Raw genomic sequence first — 21177 nt, 5'->3', positions numbered from 1 at the left:
GGTGGAGGGAGTGAATGTTTGCGGGTGGGGTGCCTGGATGGTGTCGAGCTTCTTGAGTGTTTTTTTTTGTTTTTTTTTTCTTTTTTTTTGATGTAGAGGGAACTTTACTCTGTATCTAACCTTTTTTTTTTGGAACGTAGCCTTTATACCCAGGCCCCTTTTACATTTTTGTTGAGGGGGCCTTTATTCCCTAGGCCCCCTTTTTATACCTTTGAAAATAACTTTATTAAAAACAGATAAATAAACCAAAAACTCAAATTAAAATACCATTCTCGGAGTCGATGATACATTCCAGCCCCTGCGGTGCCCACCGGTCACGGAAGGCTTCAAGTGTACTGGTGGACACCGCATGCTCCTTCTCAAGGGACAACCGGGCACAAACGTAACCGCGGAAGAGGGGGAGGCAATCAGGGCGGACAGGCCCCAACCCCCCCTCCCCCACCACCCCAATGTCCTGCAGCCTGGACCTGTGAATTGCCACCTTGGCCAGGCCCAGGAGCAGACCGACGAGGAGATCCTCCTCCTGTCCCACACCCCTCCGCACCAGGTGCCCAAAGATCAGGAGCGGGGGCGCTGAAGTGCAGCCAGAACTTGAGGAGCAGCTCCTTTAAATATGCAAACAGGGGCTGCAACCTCACACACTCGATATAGACGTGGAACACAGACTCGTCCAGGCCGCAGAAATTACAGGCGGCCTAGAAGTCTGTGAACCTGCTTAAAAGGCTATTGCACGGGACTGCCTGAGCAGCACCCTCCACCCCAGGTCCCCGATGTAAAGGCGGGGGACTCCCGCATAGAGAGACCTCCACCAGGGTTTCCCCTCACCACTAGATGGCAACACGGACTGCCAGGGCATGTCCGGCCGGCTGACGAGGGCCTCCAGGTGCTCCGGTTTCCTCCCACATGCCAAAGACTTGCAGGTTGATAGGTTAATTGGCCATTATAAATTGCCCCTAGTATAGGTAGGTGGTAGGGAAATATAGGGACAGGTGGGATTAGTGTAGGATTAGTATAAATGGGTGGTTGATGGTCGGCACAGACTCGGTGGGCCGAAGGGCCTGTTTCAGTGCTGTATCTCTAAACTAAACTAAACCAAATGGAGAGTGTGCAGAAGCAGCTTCTTGAGTGTTTTTGGAGCTGCACCCATCCAGGCAAGTGGAGAGTATTCTATCACACTGTTATAGCCACAGTGTCTATGTGGCTACTCCAGTTCAGTTTCTGGTCAATGGTAGCCCCCAGGATGTTGATGGTGGGGGATTCAGCGATGGTAATACCATTGAATGTCAAGGGGAGATGGTTAGATTCTCTCTTGTTGGAGATTGTCATTGCCTGGCACTTGTGTGGGGTGAATGTTACTTGCCACTTATCAGCCGAAGTTTGGATATTGTCCAGGCCTTGCTGCATTTCTACACGGACTGCTTCAGCATCCGAGGAGTCGTGAATGGTGCTGAACATTGTGCAATCATCAGCGAACATCCCCACTTCTGACCTTATGATTGAAGGAAGGTCATTGATGAAGCAGCTGAAGTTGGTTGGGCCTAGGACACTACCCTGAGGAATTCCTGCAGTGATGTCCTGGAGCTCAGATGATTGACCTCCAACAACCACAACCATCTTCCTTTGTGCTAGGTATGACTCCAGCCAGCGGAGGGTTTTCCCCCGGATTCCCATTGACCTCAGTTTTGCTTGGGCTCCTTAATGCCATACTCAGTCAAATGCTGCCTTGATGTCAAGGGCAGTCACGCTCACCTCACCTCTTGAGTTCAGCTCTTTTGTCCATGTTTGAACCAAGGCTGTAATGAGGTCAGGAGCTGAGTGGCCCTGGCGGAACCCAAACTGAGCATCACTGAGCAGGTTATTGCAAAGCAAGTGCCGCTTGATGGCACTGTTAATGACACCTTCCATCACTTTACTGATGATTGAGAGTAGACTGATGGGGCAGTGATTGGCTGGGTTGGACTTGTCCTGCTTTTTGTGTACAGGACATACCTGGGCAATTTTCCACATTGCAGGGTAGATGCCAGTGTTGTCGCCGTACTGAAACAGCTTGGCTCGGGACGCGGCAAGTTCTGGAGCATAGGAATGTTGTCAGGACCCATAGACTTTCCAGTATCCAGTGCCTTCAGTCATTTCTTGATATCAAGCGGAGTGAATTGAATTGGCTGAAGTCTGGCATCTGTGATGCTGGGGACTTCAGGAGGAGGCTGAGGTGGATCATCAACTCGGCACTTCTGGCTGAAGATTGTTGAAAATGCTTCAGCCTTATCTTTCGTACTGATGTGCTGAGGATGGGGATATTTGTGGAGCCTCCTCCTCTGTTAGTTGTTTAATTGTCCACCAGGACTAGGAGAGATGTGAAGGCATTACAGAGAGTGCAGAAAAATTTCACTAGAATGGTTGCAGGGATGAGGAACTTCAGTTATGAAGATAGATTGGAGATGTGAGGACTGTTTTCCTTTGGAGAAGAGGCTGACAGGAGATTTGATAGAGGTATTCAAAATCATGAGGGGTCTGGACAGAGTAGATAGGGAAAAACTGTTCCCATTGGCTGAAGGATTGAGAACAAGAGGATACAGATTTAAGATAATTGGCAAAAGAAGCAATGGAGACATGTGGAAAAACTTTTTCACGCAGCCAGTTGTTAGGATCTGGAGGCAGGTTCAATCGAGGCATTCAAGAGCATAGGGAGAAGGTGGGGGAGTGGCACGAGGTAAATTGCATCTTCGGAGAGCCAGAGCAAAGATGAATGACTGAATGGCCTCCTTCTATGCTGTAAGAAATCTGTGATTCTGTGAGTGGTCATAGAGTCAGAGTTGTATAGCATAGAAACAGGCCCTTCGGCCCACCGAGTCCATGCCGACCATAATGCCGATCGATAATAATCCCACCTGCCTGTATTAATTCCATATCCCTCTATGCCTTGCTCATTCAAGTACCTGTCCAGATGCTTCTTAAATGTTGCTCCTGTTCCTGCCTCCACTATCTCCTCAGGCAGCTCATTCCAGATACCCACTATTCTTTGTGTGAAAAATTTACCCCTTTGATTCCCTTTAAACCTCCTCCCTCTCACCTTAAATCTACGCCCTCTAGTTTTAGTAACCCCTCCCATGGGAAACAGACTCTGGCTATCTACCCTATCTATGCCTCTCATAATTTTATATACCTCCATCATGTCCCCTCTCAGCCTCCTTCGCTGCAGGGAAAAGAGACCCAGCCTATCCAATCTCTCTTAAAAACTCAAGCCCTCCAAACCAGGCAACATCCTTGTGAATCTTTTCTGCACCCTCTCTAGCTTAATCACATCTTTCCTGTAGTGCGGCGACCAGAACTGCACACAGTACTCCAAATGTGGCCTAACCAACGTTATGTACGACTGTAACATGGCGTCCCAACTCTTATACTCAATGCCTCAGCCGATGAAGGCAAGCATGCCATACGCCTTCTTCACCACCCTGTCCACCTGTGTTGCCACTTTCAGGGAACTATGTACTTGCACCCCAAGGTCTCTCTGCTCAACACACTCCCCAGGGCCCTGCCATTCACTGTACATGTCCTGCCCTGGTTTAACTTCCCAAAATGCATCACTTCACACTTGTCTGCATTAAATTCCGTTTGCCACTCCCTTGCCCACTTTCCCAGTTGATCTATATGCTGTTGTAACCTTAGACAACCTTTTTCACTGTCCACTAGACCACCAATTTTGGTGTCATCTGCAAACTTACTAATCATGCCCCTTACATTCACATCCAAGTCATGAATATATATGACAACCAACAGAGGACCCAGCACCGAGCCCTGTGGCACACCACTGGTCACCGGCCTCCAATCTGAAAAACAACCCTCCACTACCACCCTCTGTCTCCTATCACCAAGCCAATTTTGTATCCAATTGGCGAGCTCACCCTGGATCCCATGTGTTCGAACCTTCTGGACGAGCCTACCATGCGGGACCTTGTCAAAGGCATTGCTAAAGTCCACGTAGACAACGTCCATCGCCCTGCCCTCGTCAACCCTCTTGGTCACCTCCTCGAAAAACTCAATCAAATTTGTGAGACATGATTTCCCACACACAAAACCATGCTGACTATCCCTAATCAGACCTGGCCTTTCCAGATGCATATAAATCCTGTCTCTCAGAATCCCTCCCAATAACTTTCCCACCACCGATGGGCTTTTATCTCATTCACAAGGCTTAAATGTCTACCACGATGAAATTTGATAACTGTAGACCATATTAACTGATATGATTTTGAAAACTGCCTGAAATAAAGACATAGAACCATAGAAAAATTATGGCACATTCAGCCCATTGTGTCTGCGCTGGCCGAAGAAACTAGCCACCCAATCTAATCCCACCTTCCACCACTTGGTCCATAGCCTTGCAGGTTACAGCACTCCAGGTACCTTTTCAAAGAATTGAGGGTTTCTGCCTCCACCACCATTCCTGGCAGTGAATTCCAGACACCCACCACCCTCTGAGTGAAAAAGTCTTTGCTCATGTCCCCTCTAATCCTTCTACCAATCACCTTAAATCTGTGCCCCCGGCCAATTGACCTCTCCACTAGGGGAAACAGGTTCTTCCTGTCTACTCTATCTAGGCCCCTCATAATTTTGTACACCTTAATTAAGTCATCCCTCAACCTCCTCTGCTCTAAGGAAAACAACCCTAGCCTATCCAATCTTTCCTCATAGCTGCAACTTTCAAGCCCTGGCAACATTCTTGTAAATCTCCTCTGTACTCTCTCCAGAGCAATTATGTCTTTCCTGCAATGTGGTGACCAGAACTGTACTCAAGACTCCAGCTGCGGCCTAACCAGAGTTTCATACAGTTCCAGCATTACATCCCTGCTTTTGTATTCTATACCTTGACCAATAAAGGAAAGCATTCCATATGCCTTCTTCACCACTCTATCTACCTGTCCTGCCACCTTCAGGGACCTGTGAACATGCACTCCAAGGTCTCTCACTTCCTCTACCACTCTCAATATCCACCTGTTTATTGTGTATTCCCTCATTTTATTTGCCCTCCCTAAATGCATTACCTCATACTTCTCCGGATTGAATTCCATTTGCCACTTTTCTGCCCACGCAACCAAACCAGTTATATCATTCTAGAGTCTACAGCTATCCTCTTCACTATCAACTACACGGCCAATTTTTGTGTCATCTGGAAATTTCCCAATCATGCCTCCCACATTTAAGTCCAATCATTAATATATACCACAAACTGCAGGAGACCCAACACTGAGCCCTGTGGGCTTCCCTATTTGTCACAGGATGAAAACTCTGCTTTCATTACATCCCCAAACACACATTTCACTTCCCTCAAAAGTACATAATCAGAGACCAAGAGTGTGAGTTCATGGAGGATCCCTGAGCAGGAATAAGTAGGCCTGAGGCCCACCCAATAACAGCGAGTTGCAAACAGGCAGCTTGACAATGAAAACCACTTGAATTTCTAACCTTTACCTCACAGCTGCACATTCAGGCAAGTATTTTTTTCCAAACTGACCTTTTTGGTAGCTGCTTGAAGCAGTTCCTGGTTAGGCTGCATGTAGACCTGGCCTTCTTGAATGTAGTCAGCTGCGTGTCGGGAAAAAAAACAGATTGGTAAAGAAGCTGTCAAACAAGCTCCTTATTTGCAAATGCAAAGTGTCATCAGGCGCCTGTTTCACACACAGGCCCTGGACATCCCATTTGATTCATATACCAGAATGGCAGATGTCCAGCTCAGCGAGTGTCACCCCGCCAACTCCACCCACCACCCCCCCCCCACTCCCCCCCCACCTACCCCTCTATATTGGACACTTTAGCCCCTGTTTTTCACCTGTGAAAGGGGCTCAGCATCATCAGATTTCTAGGCCAGAAAATCTAATCGAGCATTCATGCCTGATACGTCTGCTTATTGTTTTCTGGTTCCCAGATGTTAGAAATAACCACACTTCAGACTTGGAATGGCTGGAGTTCTTTGTGTTTAATACAGCTCACCATGCTGCCTGGTATAGGACTGGTGAAACTGGTTTTTGTGTTACATATCCCATGACTCTTCAGTGCAACTCTGAATGTGGCGGTGGCATCGTGGTATTGTCACTGGACTTATAACCTAGAGACCTAGAGGGTATTGCTCTGGGGACATAGGTTCGAATCCCACCACTGCAGAAGGTGGAATTTAAATTCAATTAATAAATCTGGAATTAAAAATCTAATCTAATCTAATGATGGCCATGAAACCATTGTCCATTGTTGTAAAAATCTATCTGGTTCACTAAAGTCCTTCAGAGAAGGAAATCTGCCATCCTTACCTGGTCTGGCCTACATGTGACTCCAGACCCACAACAATGTGATTGACTCTTCCATGCCCTCTGAAATGTCCCACAGGCAGGACAGACCCAGTAGAGGTGGCGGCACAGTGGTATACAGGAGGGAGGGAGTTGCCCTGGGAGTCCTCAACATCGACTCTGGACCCCATGAAGTCTCATGGCATCAGGTCAAACATGGACAAGGAAACCTCCTGCTGATTACCACCTACCACCCTCCCTCAGCTGATGAGTCAGTACTCATCCATGTTGAATACCACTTGGAGGAAGCACTGAGGGAGGCAAGGGCACAGAATGTTCTCTGGGTGGGGGACTTCAATGTCCATCACCAAGAGTGGCTCAGTAGCACTACAGCTGGCCGGGTCCTAAAGGACATAGCTGCTAGACTGGGTATGGGACAGGTGGTGAGGGAACCAACAAGAGGGAAAAACCTTGTCCTCACCAATCTGTCTGCCGCAGTTGTATCTGTCCATGACTGTATTGGTAGGAGTGACCACCGCGCAGTCCTTCTGACGACGAAGTCCCGCCTTCACATTGAGGATACCCTCCATCGTTTTGTGTGGCACTACCACCGTGCTAAATGGGATAGATTTCAAACAGATCTAGCAATGCAAAACTGGGCATCCATGAGGTGCTGTGGGCCATCAGCAGCAGCAGAATTGTACTCAACCACAATCTGCAACCTCATGGCCCGGCATATCCCCCACTCTACCATTACCATCAAGCCAGGGGACCAACCCTGGTTCAATGAAGAGTGCAGGAGGGCATGCCAGGAGCAGGAGGCATACCTCAAAATGAGCTGTCAACCTGGTGAAGCTACAACAAAGGACTACTTGCATGCTTAGGCACCATGCGATAGACAGAGCTAAGCGATCCCATAACCAACGGATCAGATCTAAGCTCTGCAGTCCTGCCACATCCAACCGTCAATGGTGGTGGACAATTAAACAACGAATTGGAGGAGGTGGCTCCACAAATATCCCCAACCCCAATGATGGGGGAGCCCGGCACATCAGTGCGAAAGATAAGGCTGAAGAATTTGCAACAATCTTCAGCCAGAAGTGCCGAGTTGATGATCCATCTCGGCCTCCTCCTGAAGTCCCCAGCATCACAGATGCCAGACTTCAGCCAATTCAATTCACTCCGCTTGATATCAAGAAACGACTGAAGGCACTGGATACTGCAAAGGCCATGGATCCTGACAACATTCCGGCAATAGTACTGAAGACCTGTGCTCCAGAACCTGCCACGCCCCTAGCCAAGTTGTTCCAGTACAGCTACAACATGGGCATCTACCCGGCAATGTGGAAAATTGCCCAGGTATGTCCTGTACACAAAAAGCGGGACAAGTCCAACCCGACCAATTACTGTCCCATCAGTCTACTCTCAATCATCAGTAAAGTGATGGAAGGTGTCATCAACAGTGCCATCAAGTGGCACTTGCTTTGCAATAACCTGCTCAGTGACGCTCAGTTTGGGTTCCGCCAGGGCCACTCAGTTCCTGACCTCATCACAGCCTCAGTTCAAACTTGGACAAAAGAGCTGAACTCAAGAGGTGAGGTGAGAGTGGCTGCCTTTGACATCAAGGCAGCATTTGACCGAGTATGGCATCAAGGAGCCCTGCCAAAACTGAGGTCAATGGGAATCAGGGGGAAAACCCTCCGCTGGCTGGAGTCATACCTAGCGCTAAGGAAGATGGTTGTGGTTGTTGGAGGTCGATCATCTGAGCTCCAGGACATCACTGCAGGAGTTCCCCAGGGTAGTGTCCTAGGCCCAACCATCTTCAGCTGCTCATCAATGACCTTCCTTCAATCATAAGGTCAGAAGTGGGGACGTTCGCGGATGATTGCACAATGTTCAGCACCATTCATGACTCCTCAGATACTGAAGCAGTCCATGTAGAAATGCAGCAAGACCTGGACAATATCCAGACATGGGCTGATAAGTGGCAAGTAACATTCGTGCCACAGAAATGCCAGGCAATGACCATTTCAAACAAGAGAGAATCTAACCATCTCCCCTTGACATTCAATGGCATTACCATCGCTGAATCCCCCCCCATCAACATCCTAGGGGCTACCATTGACCAGAAACTGAACTGGAGTAGCCATATAAATACCGTGGCTACAAGAGCAGGTCAGAGACTAGGAATCCTGACTCCCCAAAGCCTGTCCATCATTTACGAGGCACAAGTCAGGAGTGTGATGGAATACTCCCCAACAACACCCAAGAAGCTCAACACCATCCAGGACAAAGCAGCCCACTTGATTGGCACCACATTGACAAACATTCACTCCCTCTATCACCAACATACAGTGGCAGCAGTGTGTACCATCGACAAGATGCACTACAGCAATGCACCAAGGCTCCTTAGACAGCATCTTCCAAACCCGCGACCTCTACCAACTAGAAGGACAAGGGTAGAAAATGCATGGGAACACCACCACCTGCGAGTTCCCCTCCAAGTCACACACCATCCTGAATTGGAACGATATCGGCGTTCCTTCACAGTCGGTGGGTCAAAATCCTGGAATTCCTTTTTTAGCAGCACTGTGGGTGTACCTACCCCACATGGACTACAGCGGTTCAAGAAGGCAGCTCACCACCACCTTCTCAAGGGCAATTAGGGATGGGCAATAAATGCTGGCCTGGCCAGCGACGCCCACATCCCATGAATGAATAAAAAAAAATGTGGCTCCACTGGAACACTTACACATGACAACTAGCTCCTCGCACTTTCCAGATAGTATAATAATATATAACAATGCCAACTTGTAATAAAATGTTAACGTTTCAAATAGCCTGCTTTAATAATTGTCATGAATTGGAAACACAACTTAGATTATTTGGCATGAACTATAGAGGTAACATATAAAATAAAATAAAAATACAAATGAAGAAATGAATTCTTTCTTCAATTCTTTTCTCTTCCCATTTGATCTTTAAATTACAACAAATATGATTTGATTGGGTTCAGTGGTTGCTGAGGCTTTATTTTACTCACAAGGCCTTGAAGTACGCCATGTTGATATTTGGTAAAAACAGACAACTTCCATTTAACTGAAGCTATTTTGAAAACTCTCTGAAATAAAGACACATTTCCCGATTTATCACAGGATGAAAATTCTGCTTTCATCTCATCCCCAAACACAGCTTCAGTTCCCTCAGACTTACATCATCAGTGATAGAAAATTCTGTTTTGTACCCGTGACGACTGGTGCTAAAATTATCAACAGGATGACTTTTAACCTCACTTCCCTCGGTTGGAAAAGGAGAGAAATACTTGCTCGCTTTTTGTTTTGACCCTGCAGCTGTTAAAGTTGTCATTAGCAGTCCTCAAAAGCAGAAGTCAGTCTTTTTGTAGACTTTTTAACTCATTCTTTGGAGGGGTGAGAATACTAAGTCACTGTTGAGCACAGATAGATTATCCATGAACTCTTTTCTTGATGTTGCACCACACACCATTTCAGCCACATTATTTTTTGTTGTTGTTCGGGCCCAATATGTTACTTTGACTGAAGTAAAGTTATGTTTGAATCTGTGATTTATTTTGGAACCATGGTCATAAAATTTTCTGTGATGTGGTACGAATCCATACAGAGCAGGACCGTATCATTTGAAATCCTTTCGCTTCACTGAGTGAGCCAAGGTGGAGTGATCCAGTTGATTACTGTTACTGGTCATTGGCTAGGCAATCTAGGGGGTCACTTTTCTGTCATCGCTGTTGGAATATGTGAAGTAAGGACATGATTAGGCTTGTTAGTGGTTACTCCCTCTCCCCCACGTCTACACCAAGACATTGTGAGGCATGCTTGACTCTTATCATTTGGGAAACAATGCATGTTCACACATTATATGTATATTCTGTCTTTAGTGGCAGCTGTGGCTCATTTGGGAACATTCCTGCCTCTGAAGATTGTGGGCTCAAATACCCACTCCAGAGACCTGAGCACATAATACCCGGCTGACAGTTTGGTGCAGTACTGAGGAAGTGCTGCACACTTGAAAGTGCCATGTTTTAGGATGAGACATTAAACCAAAGCCTCGTCTGCCCTTTCAGACGGTTGTAAAAGATCTCATTTTGAAGAACAGCAGTGGAAATAAGAAAGATCATGTTTCAGACGTGAACTATCGATTGCTAGGTTTTTAACTAAAATTAATGCTGGTGATTCCTTGGCCTGTTTTTTTTCCCACTGAAATGAGCAAAGACGGGAAAATTAACCGCATGAGGAAAGAAAATTCTGCTCTCCAACATCGCTGAAAGCTTCAACTCAGCAGTGAACAAAGTTTGACCTGATGAGGATTTATCATCTGACCACAATTCTGTGGTTTCTGTGGACAGTCTGGAGGGCTTACGGACGGACTGTGCAGTGAGGAAATGGTTGACTTTAAAAACAGTTAGTTTTTATTCGAATGGGGAAATTCCAATTTCCCTTAATCGGTGAAAGGCCAAAGATCAATCAACTAGGAAGTAGTAATTAGCTGATCTTCAGCTTTGAGTTCATAGGCATGAGGACATAGAAACATAGAAAATAGGAGCAGGAGTAGGCCATTCGGCCCTTCGAGCCTGCTCCACCATTCATTATGATCATGGCTGATCATCCAACTCAGTAGCCTGTTCCCACTTTTGCCCCATATCCATTGATCCCTTTCACCCAAGAGCTATATCTAACTCCTTTTTGAAAACATACAATGTTTTGGCCTCAACTGCTTTCTGTGGTAGCGAATTCCACAGGCTCACCACTCTCTGGGTGAAGAAATTTCTCCTCATCTCAGTCCTGAAGGGTTTACCCCAAATCCTTAGACTATGACCCCTGGTTCCGGACTCCCCCACCATCGGGACCATCCTTCCTGCATCTACTCTGTCAAGTCCTGTTAGAATTTTAGAGGTTTCTCTGAGATCCCCCCTCACTCTTCTGAACTCCAGCGAATATAATCCTAACTGACTCAATCTCTCCTCATACGTCAGTCCCGCCACCCCAGGAATCAGTCTGGTAAACCTTCACTGCAGTCCCTCAATAGCAAGAACATCCTTCCTCAGATAAGGAGACCAAAACTGCACACAATATTCCAGGTGTGGCCTCACCAAGTCCCTGTATAATTGCAGCAAGACATCCCTGCTCCTGTACTCGAATCCTCTCGCTATGAAGGCCAACATACCATTTAACTTTTTTACCGCCTGTTGCACCTGCATGCCTACCTTCAGCGACTGGTGTACGAGAACACCCAGGCCTCGCTGCATATTCCCCTCTCTTAGTTTATAGCCATTCAGATAATAATCTGGACTGTGATAAGGATGTAAAGAATTCGACAGTTTGAGGAAAGAACAGAGACTGAAATGTCCTGATCGTTATTGAAGTAAGTAACAGAATGCAGAATTCTATACTCAGCTGACTTATCAAAAGGGACAATTTCGATGATGCACGGAGTTGGACACAAGCCTTTCGCTTCTACACCAGCAAGATTGGTGGAATGAAAGTATTCTTTGTTTCCCGGCTGTAAACATCCTCTGTGAAATGGGTTTCAAATGGATATGACCCTACAGCGCAAAGTAATTCAATCAACCATATGTGTTCCATTCTGTACCATTAATATCCCTTATCTTGAAGGGCCTGAATTTCACCAAAAAAGACATTAACACAGGTTATTTTTATCTTGCTGAATTTACATGACTGTGAATTTTCTTTACAGTCAGTAAGAATCTACAATACACAATCCTTTATAGAAGCTTGAAGTCAGGAAATTATGAAGTCGGCTGGAATGTTTTTCTGTAAATAAAAATCCTTCCTTCCTTTTGGAAGTTTTTCTTCACACAAAGAGTGACCACTGCTTCTGTGGACTCCCAGAGAGAATACTGAAGGTAAAAATCCTGGAATCATTTGGATGTTACTGTGGTGGAAATTTAGGATCATTCTGGTTGGGATGAACAAAGATGGGGTGGCTTGTGAACAAAGCATGACCAAGTATTTGCAGCACAGAAACAGATCATTCAGTGCAACATGTCTCTGCCAGCTCTTTTCCAGAGAAAAAAGCCTGAACCTGTTCAAACTTTCCTGATAGGTATAACCTCTTGATTGTGGTAGGTAGGAGGTGAGGTTGAGCATCGAATCAGCAGCTTGGAAATAAATATGAGCTATGTCATCTTCCAAATGTTTAATGTATTTCTATCAATTTCAAATAAATGGCTCAGAGGTATCTGGTACACAACCCCGACTTCAGAAATAGACAGGAAACCCCGACGTTAGATAGGTAAAGCAGGATGGAAACCTCACAACTGCTTGAGTGTAAGGCTACAGGGCTACAGTTGTTGCTTAGCCTGGAATCTCCCAGTAACTTTGGCAAAGGAAAGTGTTCCAGAATCCCACCAAGAGGCTGGAGCCATTCCAAAGTTAACGTTACCCTGGACAAAGCAACGAAGCAAGTTTGCTTTTAGGTGTAACATAAACATCTGTTTGAGAGTGAGCCCTGCTGGTTGCCACCAAAAACATACAAGGCCATGTTATGAAGGTGCTTCTGTTTTTTTGTTTAAAATATTTTTTTAAAGGAATTCATCGAGAAACTGAATAAATGTTGGACCAGTTTTTTTTTCAAGAGAGTCATTAAAAGGACACTGAAGGAACTGGATTGTCAACAATGTTTACTGGCTGTGACATGTCTGAGGTTAAAGATAGAACAGAAGACCTAGTAGCAGGGGAAGAAGTGGGCAGAGAAGTGACAAGTGCCCCTTGATTGGACAAGCCCAGCAGCAGAGCTCACCTGGGAGGACAGAAAACTCACAAGCTTTTCGGTTGTTGTGTCAATGTGTTTTTACCTTCTGGAGTGAGATAAAGTTAAGTCTGCTGAAGAAGTGTCAAGGAAGGAGAGAAGACCCAGCTCGCTTTCCAAGAACTCTCTCAAAGACCCTGAGACGTCCCCTGTGTCAATTCATCTTGTCTCCTGTCTTTGAAGAAAGCCTGCTAAATTACTTTTCAACGCCTCCTGAAAAGAACTGTTCTCAAAGATCTCAGTGACCCGCCTAGGCGTACTCAGAAGTTAGACTGTATGCCAGTTTTAGAACAATATATCTCATCTGCCGTTTTCTTCAAAAATGAGCAAGTAATCTGCCCAAGTGTTTTTTTTGTCTGTAACAGAGCTCTGAATTTTAAAAAATCCCTTTTATTTTCTCGGTTAACCGGTGTATGTGTGTGCGTGAGGGACTAAGGTGAAAAAAAGGGACTTTAAAAATTTCAATCTGTGTGTTTATGCTTTACTTCATTACTGGTTAAGACTCAGTGAGTGGGAAAATTTGAAATATACGTTGTGACCCGTGGAGAATGACAATATTGAAAATGCTGGTCCCTTTAATTAAACAGGACTCATTTCAGTGTTAAAAGAGAGCAGGTGATGCTCATTATCGCTTTGCATTTAAGGGCTGGGTTTTCAGCTAGTTGGGAAGTTACCTCAGACAGAGAGTTAGTTCATGAGGGAAGAGTAAGAACAGCTATTTGGACTGAATTGTGAATGGCCAAAAAAACAGTTGTGGATCAGAGAGTGTCATTGGCTTCTTCATTTTGGTGACTGGACATCTGCCTGTTTAAAAGAGAAGTAGGATTAGAATTAACAGTGCACTCCTCTTGCCTGGTTTGTAACAGCAGAGATGCTCAAAGATCCATCTAACTGGCAATTGGTGCTGTGCCAGAGCTTCTAGCAGTTGTAGCACACTTGCATCACAAGGTACTTTGAAAAATGATGCATGTTTTACCAGTGTAAGTGGACCTGTTCCAGAACTTTTAGTCTTCTGTTCAATGGTTTGTGATTTGTTGCAGGTTGCAATTTTGCACTAAAATGTGCAGCCATACAGAAGAGAGAACAAAGTACATCCATTCAAATGGATATTCATCTTTTTAATGATGAGACAAATTTCCTGGTGAACAAGTAATATTTGAAGTAGATGCTGTAACATTATAAATGTCTATATTCTACATCTATCTAGTTAGATATTGTAGTCCTATCACATACTGCATGCATTGGATTTTAACAGAAAATCAGTAAGAGACACGTAAGTGATGTGACTAAAATGATTTCTTGTAAGCAGAAAAATTGACTATCAAAAGCAGCTAATTATGATCTGGGCACAATAATTCTAGCTCTTCTGCCAGAGTACTTCACTGAGTATTTACTTGAGTTAGTGAGGTTAGAGGCTGGAATAATTCAATGAGGATGTGGGAATGTCACTTGGTTCCTATTTTGAAGACCTATATTTCAATTGGTGGAATGGAGGTGTGTCAGTGGCCAGGCCAGCATTTATTGTCCTTCCCTAATTGCCCTTGAGAAGGTGGTGGTGAGCTACTGTCTGGAACACAACTGAGTGATCTGCTAGACCATTTCAGAGGGCAGGTAAGAGTCAACCTCATAAGTGTGGGTTTGGAGTCACAAATAGGCCATTTCAAGTAATAGATTTTCTTCCCTTAAGGACTTTAGTGAAGCAGATGGATTTTTCTGACAATTCAGTCACTTCATGTTTGAGTTATTTAATTGAATTTCAATTCCTGAGCTGCCATAACCAGAATGCTACCTTTATTATCTTGTCCATGTACTTTTATTGAATGAGGCAAGCAGAGTCTGTGTCCAATAAACAGGAGTTTATTTACAGGACCCTTCTTACTTGGGTATCCATATGAACAGTGAGCAGCTTGAAGTAGACTTGACATAACATCCTATGATGATGCTTAAGGTCTATGTACATAATCTACCCAGCAACAGCTTATGTACATTATACAACAGGACTATAGCCCTTAAACTGCACAGGCAGATTCTACTGTAAATGCAGACATTGGATTTAATAATCAGAGTTGGTAATAATTGCATGCATATTGATAAAATTCCTGTGCCATCTCAGGATGTTGCACATGCTAATGATATAAAATGATGCTGAACTTCCAGCACAGAAACTGGTCTATACCAGAGTTTATATTCCACATGAGCCTCCTCTTACCTGTCTCCCTTTTCTTTTCTCCTTGAAATTCTTCTTTTGCTGTTTCTTCCCTTTCCTCTGAGTGAGTTGGGGGAGGGGATGGTGTGATGTGGCTGGGAAAGGAGCCATCAATGGCTGCACTTAGGAGAAGGGGTTGTTTGGAAAACATAAGCAATTCCTTCCTCAGCACTCCTCATTCCTGCATTCCCTCATGCCTATCATGTCCCTTGCTTTTTCACCTTCCTATAACACTACTCCTGCCTCTTGCTTTGAACGAGCTACTGAAGTCTTTTATCTTTCCCTCACGCTTGCTCTTTTGCTCTTCTTTGTCGATTTCACTCTCCTACATCCTTCCACTGAGGTCAGAAGCTTCCTGACACACAACCATTTTCCCTCCTGGGTGCTTTGGAATAAAAAGCTGAAAGGAGGACAAGGCGAGGGAGAGGTTTGTGCCTGCATTTCACTCCACTCTCACTCCACTCTCAGTCCCTTGTCTTCTCCTACCCCAGTCCCTCTCTGATTTCAGTCATATTCTCTCTGCTTTTAAAAGCCTCACTTAATGAGTAACCTCAATAAAGTTTTTGAATCAAGTTCTCTCTCCAAATAATTTTGAAAACCACTTGAGCAGAAACTGCTGTAAATTAAAGCAAGTAATATTGCACAGTGAAGTTGAATGGTGCTTTTTGGTAAATTTTGGTCTTGTTACAGAACTTTGAGTGCGCAATCCAAATTCTACGAATACTATTGTAGCTCCGAGCAATATCAACTCTAGTCCAGGCTTCTGGGAGAGACGAAGGCCTTCCTCAATGAAGGCATTAAAAGACAAAAATTCAAGCAATGAATTTCATTTCGTTTGTATATATATTAATGATTGATTTTGTTGATTGTTAGTTTACACCTTCAGAAATTTAAGTTACTAAGGGGGAAAAAAAATCAAACACCTGAAGGGAAACTCAGAGGTTTGATTGTGCAATGAGAATGATGAATCTATATTTGACCTTTCCACTCTACATGAGGATTTAGGAATTTAAACTGGGGGGGGGGGGAAAGCTGAGGCAAAATGCATAACAAATACCTTGGAATTGGAGTATTTTTAATATAATATACATACATGCATATTTTATACTTTTGGGTATACAGATACCTAATGTCTTGGTCTGTAACTATTTCTCTCTGAATTTGCTATAACCACCTCCAGTTGTAAATTTCCATGTTGGTCTGTTCTTTTCTCTGTTCTCGAGTTCATGTTTGGATTAGAAACCTGACTGGATACTAACATTATCGTGTTTTTATTCTGCAAACAAGTTTGTCAAAATTTTCCCCTGTGTCTTTGGCATTCATGCTGCCTCACCAGGAAAAAGAACAAGGAACCCACAACTAACTTGGACTATGTTGCTGTGTCGAGCAGTGCTGAGCAGTAATTGTACAATACCAGGCCACAATGCAAGATCATTGCAACAAATGAGACTAATATTCAACAGTGGTCAAATACCATGTCCGAGCAAAGGAAGAAACTTGGCCACAAATTTGTCATGACAGACTTTCAGATCAAGGTCTGACTTTAACAAGCAGATCACGTGACTGCATTGATTGTCAACTGCAGGCTCGTTTTATTTTTCTTCCACCACTAATTTTAAACCTACCCTCATTCTTTTGTCAATGGATTAAGCTGTAAATGCTTCAGCACAGGGGTTTCTTTCTACTCAATCCTTTAATGTTTTCCAGTCGTGAGCACTGAGGAAACGTTTGTTCAATTTGATTTGCTTCTCCTGTGACTCCTCTAATTGGTTCTGGGATGGGGAAGTCCCCATTTTCTCTCTCCTTTTTTCCCTAGAGGCCTAATCTCAAAAGATCAAGTTTCCCATTTTATGCTGGAGGGTCTGATTGTGAGGAAAAGTGTGCTCTTGCTTTATTTAAGTTTGTCCCACCCATTCGTGTCTCCAAAACTGCAACCCATTCTCCAATATCTCTGCAGACTGAAAGCATTCACATGTCTCCTTCCTTGTTGAATCTTAATGCCATAACTTCAACTGCGTGATGTAGCCTTGATCTTGTTCACAAGACTCTGTCCTTTTCAACCACTTTGCTTCTCTATATTTACTGTCTCTTCATTCAGAGAAGTAGTCATAAATGACAAACAGAACTGGTATTCTATCAATGTGTACCACCTGCATGTCACTTATGGGACATTGTCAAACAGACCAGCTAACACAACAATGACTGCACCTCATTATAATCCACTAGTTGTGAAGCATGTGGGGAGATCCTGAAGACATGACTGTTGCCTATCAATGCAATTTCTTTCCTGGATCCAACAAAGGTTGGACTCTGTCTCAATCTGCACTTTGGAGAACACTGAAACTGTTTGCCTTAGCATCCTGTAATGCTGTCATCCAAACCTCCTGAAGTGTTTTTACCTTGGCACACAATCCGACCTATGTTATTCTCCAAAATATATACCAAGGGTTTTAAGGATTAAAACATGTTTTCTTGATCGGGATGGTTAACAAACAGGAAATGAAGCAATTAGACTACTTTGAAAATAACTTTTCTTGTCAAACAGATGTCCATACTGCAAAATATGTTCCTGTGATTTTCCAAGATTTGTGGTTGAAGAGTGTGCTGTGTTTTAGTTTAGTTTAGAGATAAAGCACTGAAACAGATCCTTCGACCCACCGAGTCTGTGCCGACTATCAACCACCCATTTATACTAATCCCATATTCCTACCACATCCCCACCTGTCGCTACATTTCTCTACCACCTACCTGTACTAGTGGCAATTTATAATGGCCAATTTACCTACCAACCTGCAAGTCTTTTGGCTTGTGGGAGGAAACCCACGCAGACAGGGAGAACGTGCAAACTCCACACAGGCAGTACCCAGAATTGAACCCGGGTCACTGGAGCTGAGGCTGCGGTGCTAACCACTGCGCCACTGTGCCGCCCCAACCAAGCAGCTCACTGGTTTTATTCCTAACACCTGTTTTGGACATGTCATGCCCTGCAGATTCCAAGGAATTGCTCAATTCATGTGTGAAATCTTTCTCCTACGATATAACAACTTATATGCAGCATTTGCTACACACTCATCAATACGATTTCTGAATAAACTTCAGAAATGGTGTTTCAAACCAAGAAAATACAATGGTTCAAGGCTGATGCATGCTTCATGCAATCACAAAATGTCATTAACTACTTTCCTAAACCTTGAACAGTGTACACAGCCAGTTCAATCCCAACAATTGAACCCACTCCCCCACGTTCTAAAAAGACAGGTCACAGTAGATGGTATTGGTGAAACTTCCTAAAACCAGAGCAGGGTTAGAATAGGAGATTTCTTGGTGACGGTTCACACAATTCAGTGGGGACACCACAGCAGTACCATTTCCCTTCATTTGAATAAATGAATGTAGGGCTGTGCAAAGCCAAAAAGCAGAAGATACCATGATGCTGACCAAGCGAAGTAGCCTGTAGGTCTTGAATGGGTGTTAGGGTAAAGTACAGGAAACAGACAGCTATCACACTTAGTTGCCAATCTTGGAAGATAACGAGGCTGATTTTTCTTCTGTCTCCAAGGTGAGAGATCTTCAGCAGCGTGGTGCTTCCATCAGCCTTTACACTTGCCTGCACCCCTGGCCTAGGCCATTCCTTGGGAGCCAGGGCAATACATATTTGGAGGGTAGATGTCACGATCAATACCCTTAGTCACTGTGAAGCAAAGATGCAAGAGCATCGGAAGATGAAGAAAACTTTGCTAAACCTTAAAATTTTGGAAGCTAGCACTTTAAACTGAAATCCCTTGCCTATATTTTGGTTTTTAATATTAAATGGCCAATGTTGCTCTGAATTCCAGCTTCCCCATCTATTTCTCCCCAGCCCAGATTACAAGAATAACAGATGAGCGAATCTGGTACTAAGTGGTGGAGGAATTCCATTCTTCACTATTTTTGGGAAGAAGCGCTAAAGTGAACAGTCGTGCAACAACTGGGTCACAACTCAATATCCAACATGGCACAGGACAACATATTTAGTGTCTTGTGATCTTGCCCCACAGAATCACCTCATTAGGCTGCTTTTTCTGGAAGGTTTGTACAAATGGTTTGCTTCAGTGAGGTCCATCAAGCTACCCTGAATAATTCAGCATTTCCATGGTGAAATAGGAGCGGCAATTCATTAAAGCGTGACAAAAAATATTTGCAACAAGTATTTTTAGTTGGACATCTCGTTCTGCTTTATTTCTGCTGACATTTAAGTACATTAGAGTTTGGTTTTAGAATCGTATATTTTTGTACTGCTTTCCATTGTCCTGAATTTTGGCATTTGTATTTAGATTGCTGTTTTTAGTCACTCTGAATTCATAATCTCTTCAGATTACATACAAACGCTGGGAGAAAGTTTGATAGCTTATACTGCCTCCCAGTGATGCAGCCAATGGGAAAAGGAGAGCCAGCACTCAAAATCCAGGATCCTATCCAGTAGACTGGGAGTCTGGAAGGTATAAGATCATTGTTTCACATATGCATTCTACATGGGGGCAATAAATAGTTGTGTGAAAGGTAGGAAACCACAGGGGCTGGAGTATATTTTCCGCTAGAGTCATATCAAGAGGGTGAGCTGATGTCATAGTGATTAATATCATAAGCCTGGTAGACTTTAAGCATTGTGATTCTGCACATTCCACAAAGATGAAATTCAAGACGTCACTTTTACTGCAATATAGCAAGTTGTTTTTGTTTTTCAGGAGTTGAAGGGCTCTGAGTTTGGACAGATATTTTGGAGGTGGGAAGACGGAGGGGCTTCTGAAAATACTTCGAGTGCAGGGCAATGATGGTGAAACAGAGGGGGCTTAAAGACTCAGACCACTGGAGGTACAGATTGGTATAAAAGATTGGAGGAGGCTGCAGAGTGAGAATAGAACTAGGCAATCCTTCAAGAAAGGAGGGACAGAAAGCAGGGAACTAAAGGCCTGTTAGCCTGACATCAGTAGTATTGAAAATGCTACACTCTATTATGAGGGATGTGATAACCAAGTACTTAGAAAATCATATGTTTGGACTGAATCAACAGATTTATGAAAGGGAAATTGACAAATCTTGGAATTTTTTGAGATTGTAACTAGTAGGATAGATAAGGGAAAACCAATGGATGCAGTGAATTTGGATTTTCAAAAACTATTCTGAAAGGTGCCACACGAGGTTATTAGACAAAATTTATGGCTTATATATTAACAAAGAATGAGGAGCTGGTGTCGCCCAGAGACCTATCCTTGACCCTGTCCCAATGCTGCTCTCGGTGACATCACTGGAAAACACAGCGTCAATTTGCACATGTACACGGACGTACAGCTCTACCTCGTCACCATCTCTCTCAACTGCTACAATATCTCAATTGTCACATTGCTTGTCCGACATTCAGCAGTGGATGTTCAGAAAATTCCTCCAAATATTGGAAAGACCGAAGCCTTTGGCTACTGTACAAATTCTGTTCCCTCACCACTGACTCCCTCTCCTGGGAAACTGTCTGACACTGAACCAGACTCTTCACAACCTTGGTGTTGCATTTGACCCCTAGATGTGCCTCTGACCACACATCCACATGATCACTGATCTTGCCGATTCCATCTTCATAACATTGCCTGACTGTGCCCCTGGCTCAGCTCAGTTGCTGCTGAAATCCTCAGCCATGTCTAGAAGTAACAAAGACTTGACTATTCCAAAGCACTCCTAGTAGGCCTCTCGTATATTCTACCCTTTGTAAGTTTGAGGTCATCCAAAACTCTGCTGCCTGTGTGCTTACTCGCACCAAGTCCCATTCACCCATCATCCCTATGCTCATTGACCTACTTTGGCTTCCAGTTAAACACTGCCTCAGTTTTAAAATTTACATCTTTGTTTTCAAATCCCTCC

Source organism: Heterodontus francisci, chromosome 47 (assembly GCF_036365525.1).
Source record: "Heterodontus francisci isolate sHetFra1 chromosome 47, sHetFra1.hap1, whole genome shotgun sequence".
In the NCBI taxonomy this organism is placed as follows: Eukaryota; Metazoa; Chordata; class Chondrichthyes; order Heterodontiformes; family Heterodontidae; genus Heterodontus; species Heterodontus francisci.
Note: the sequence above shows the minus strand (reverse complement) of the source record.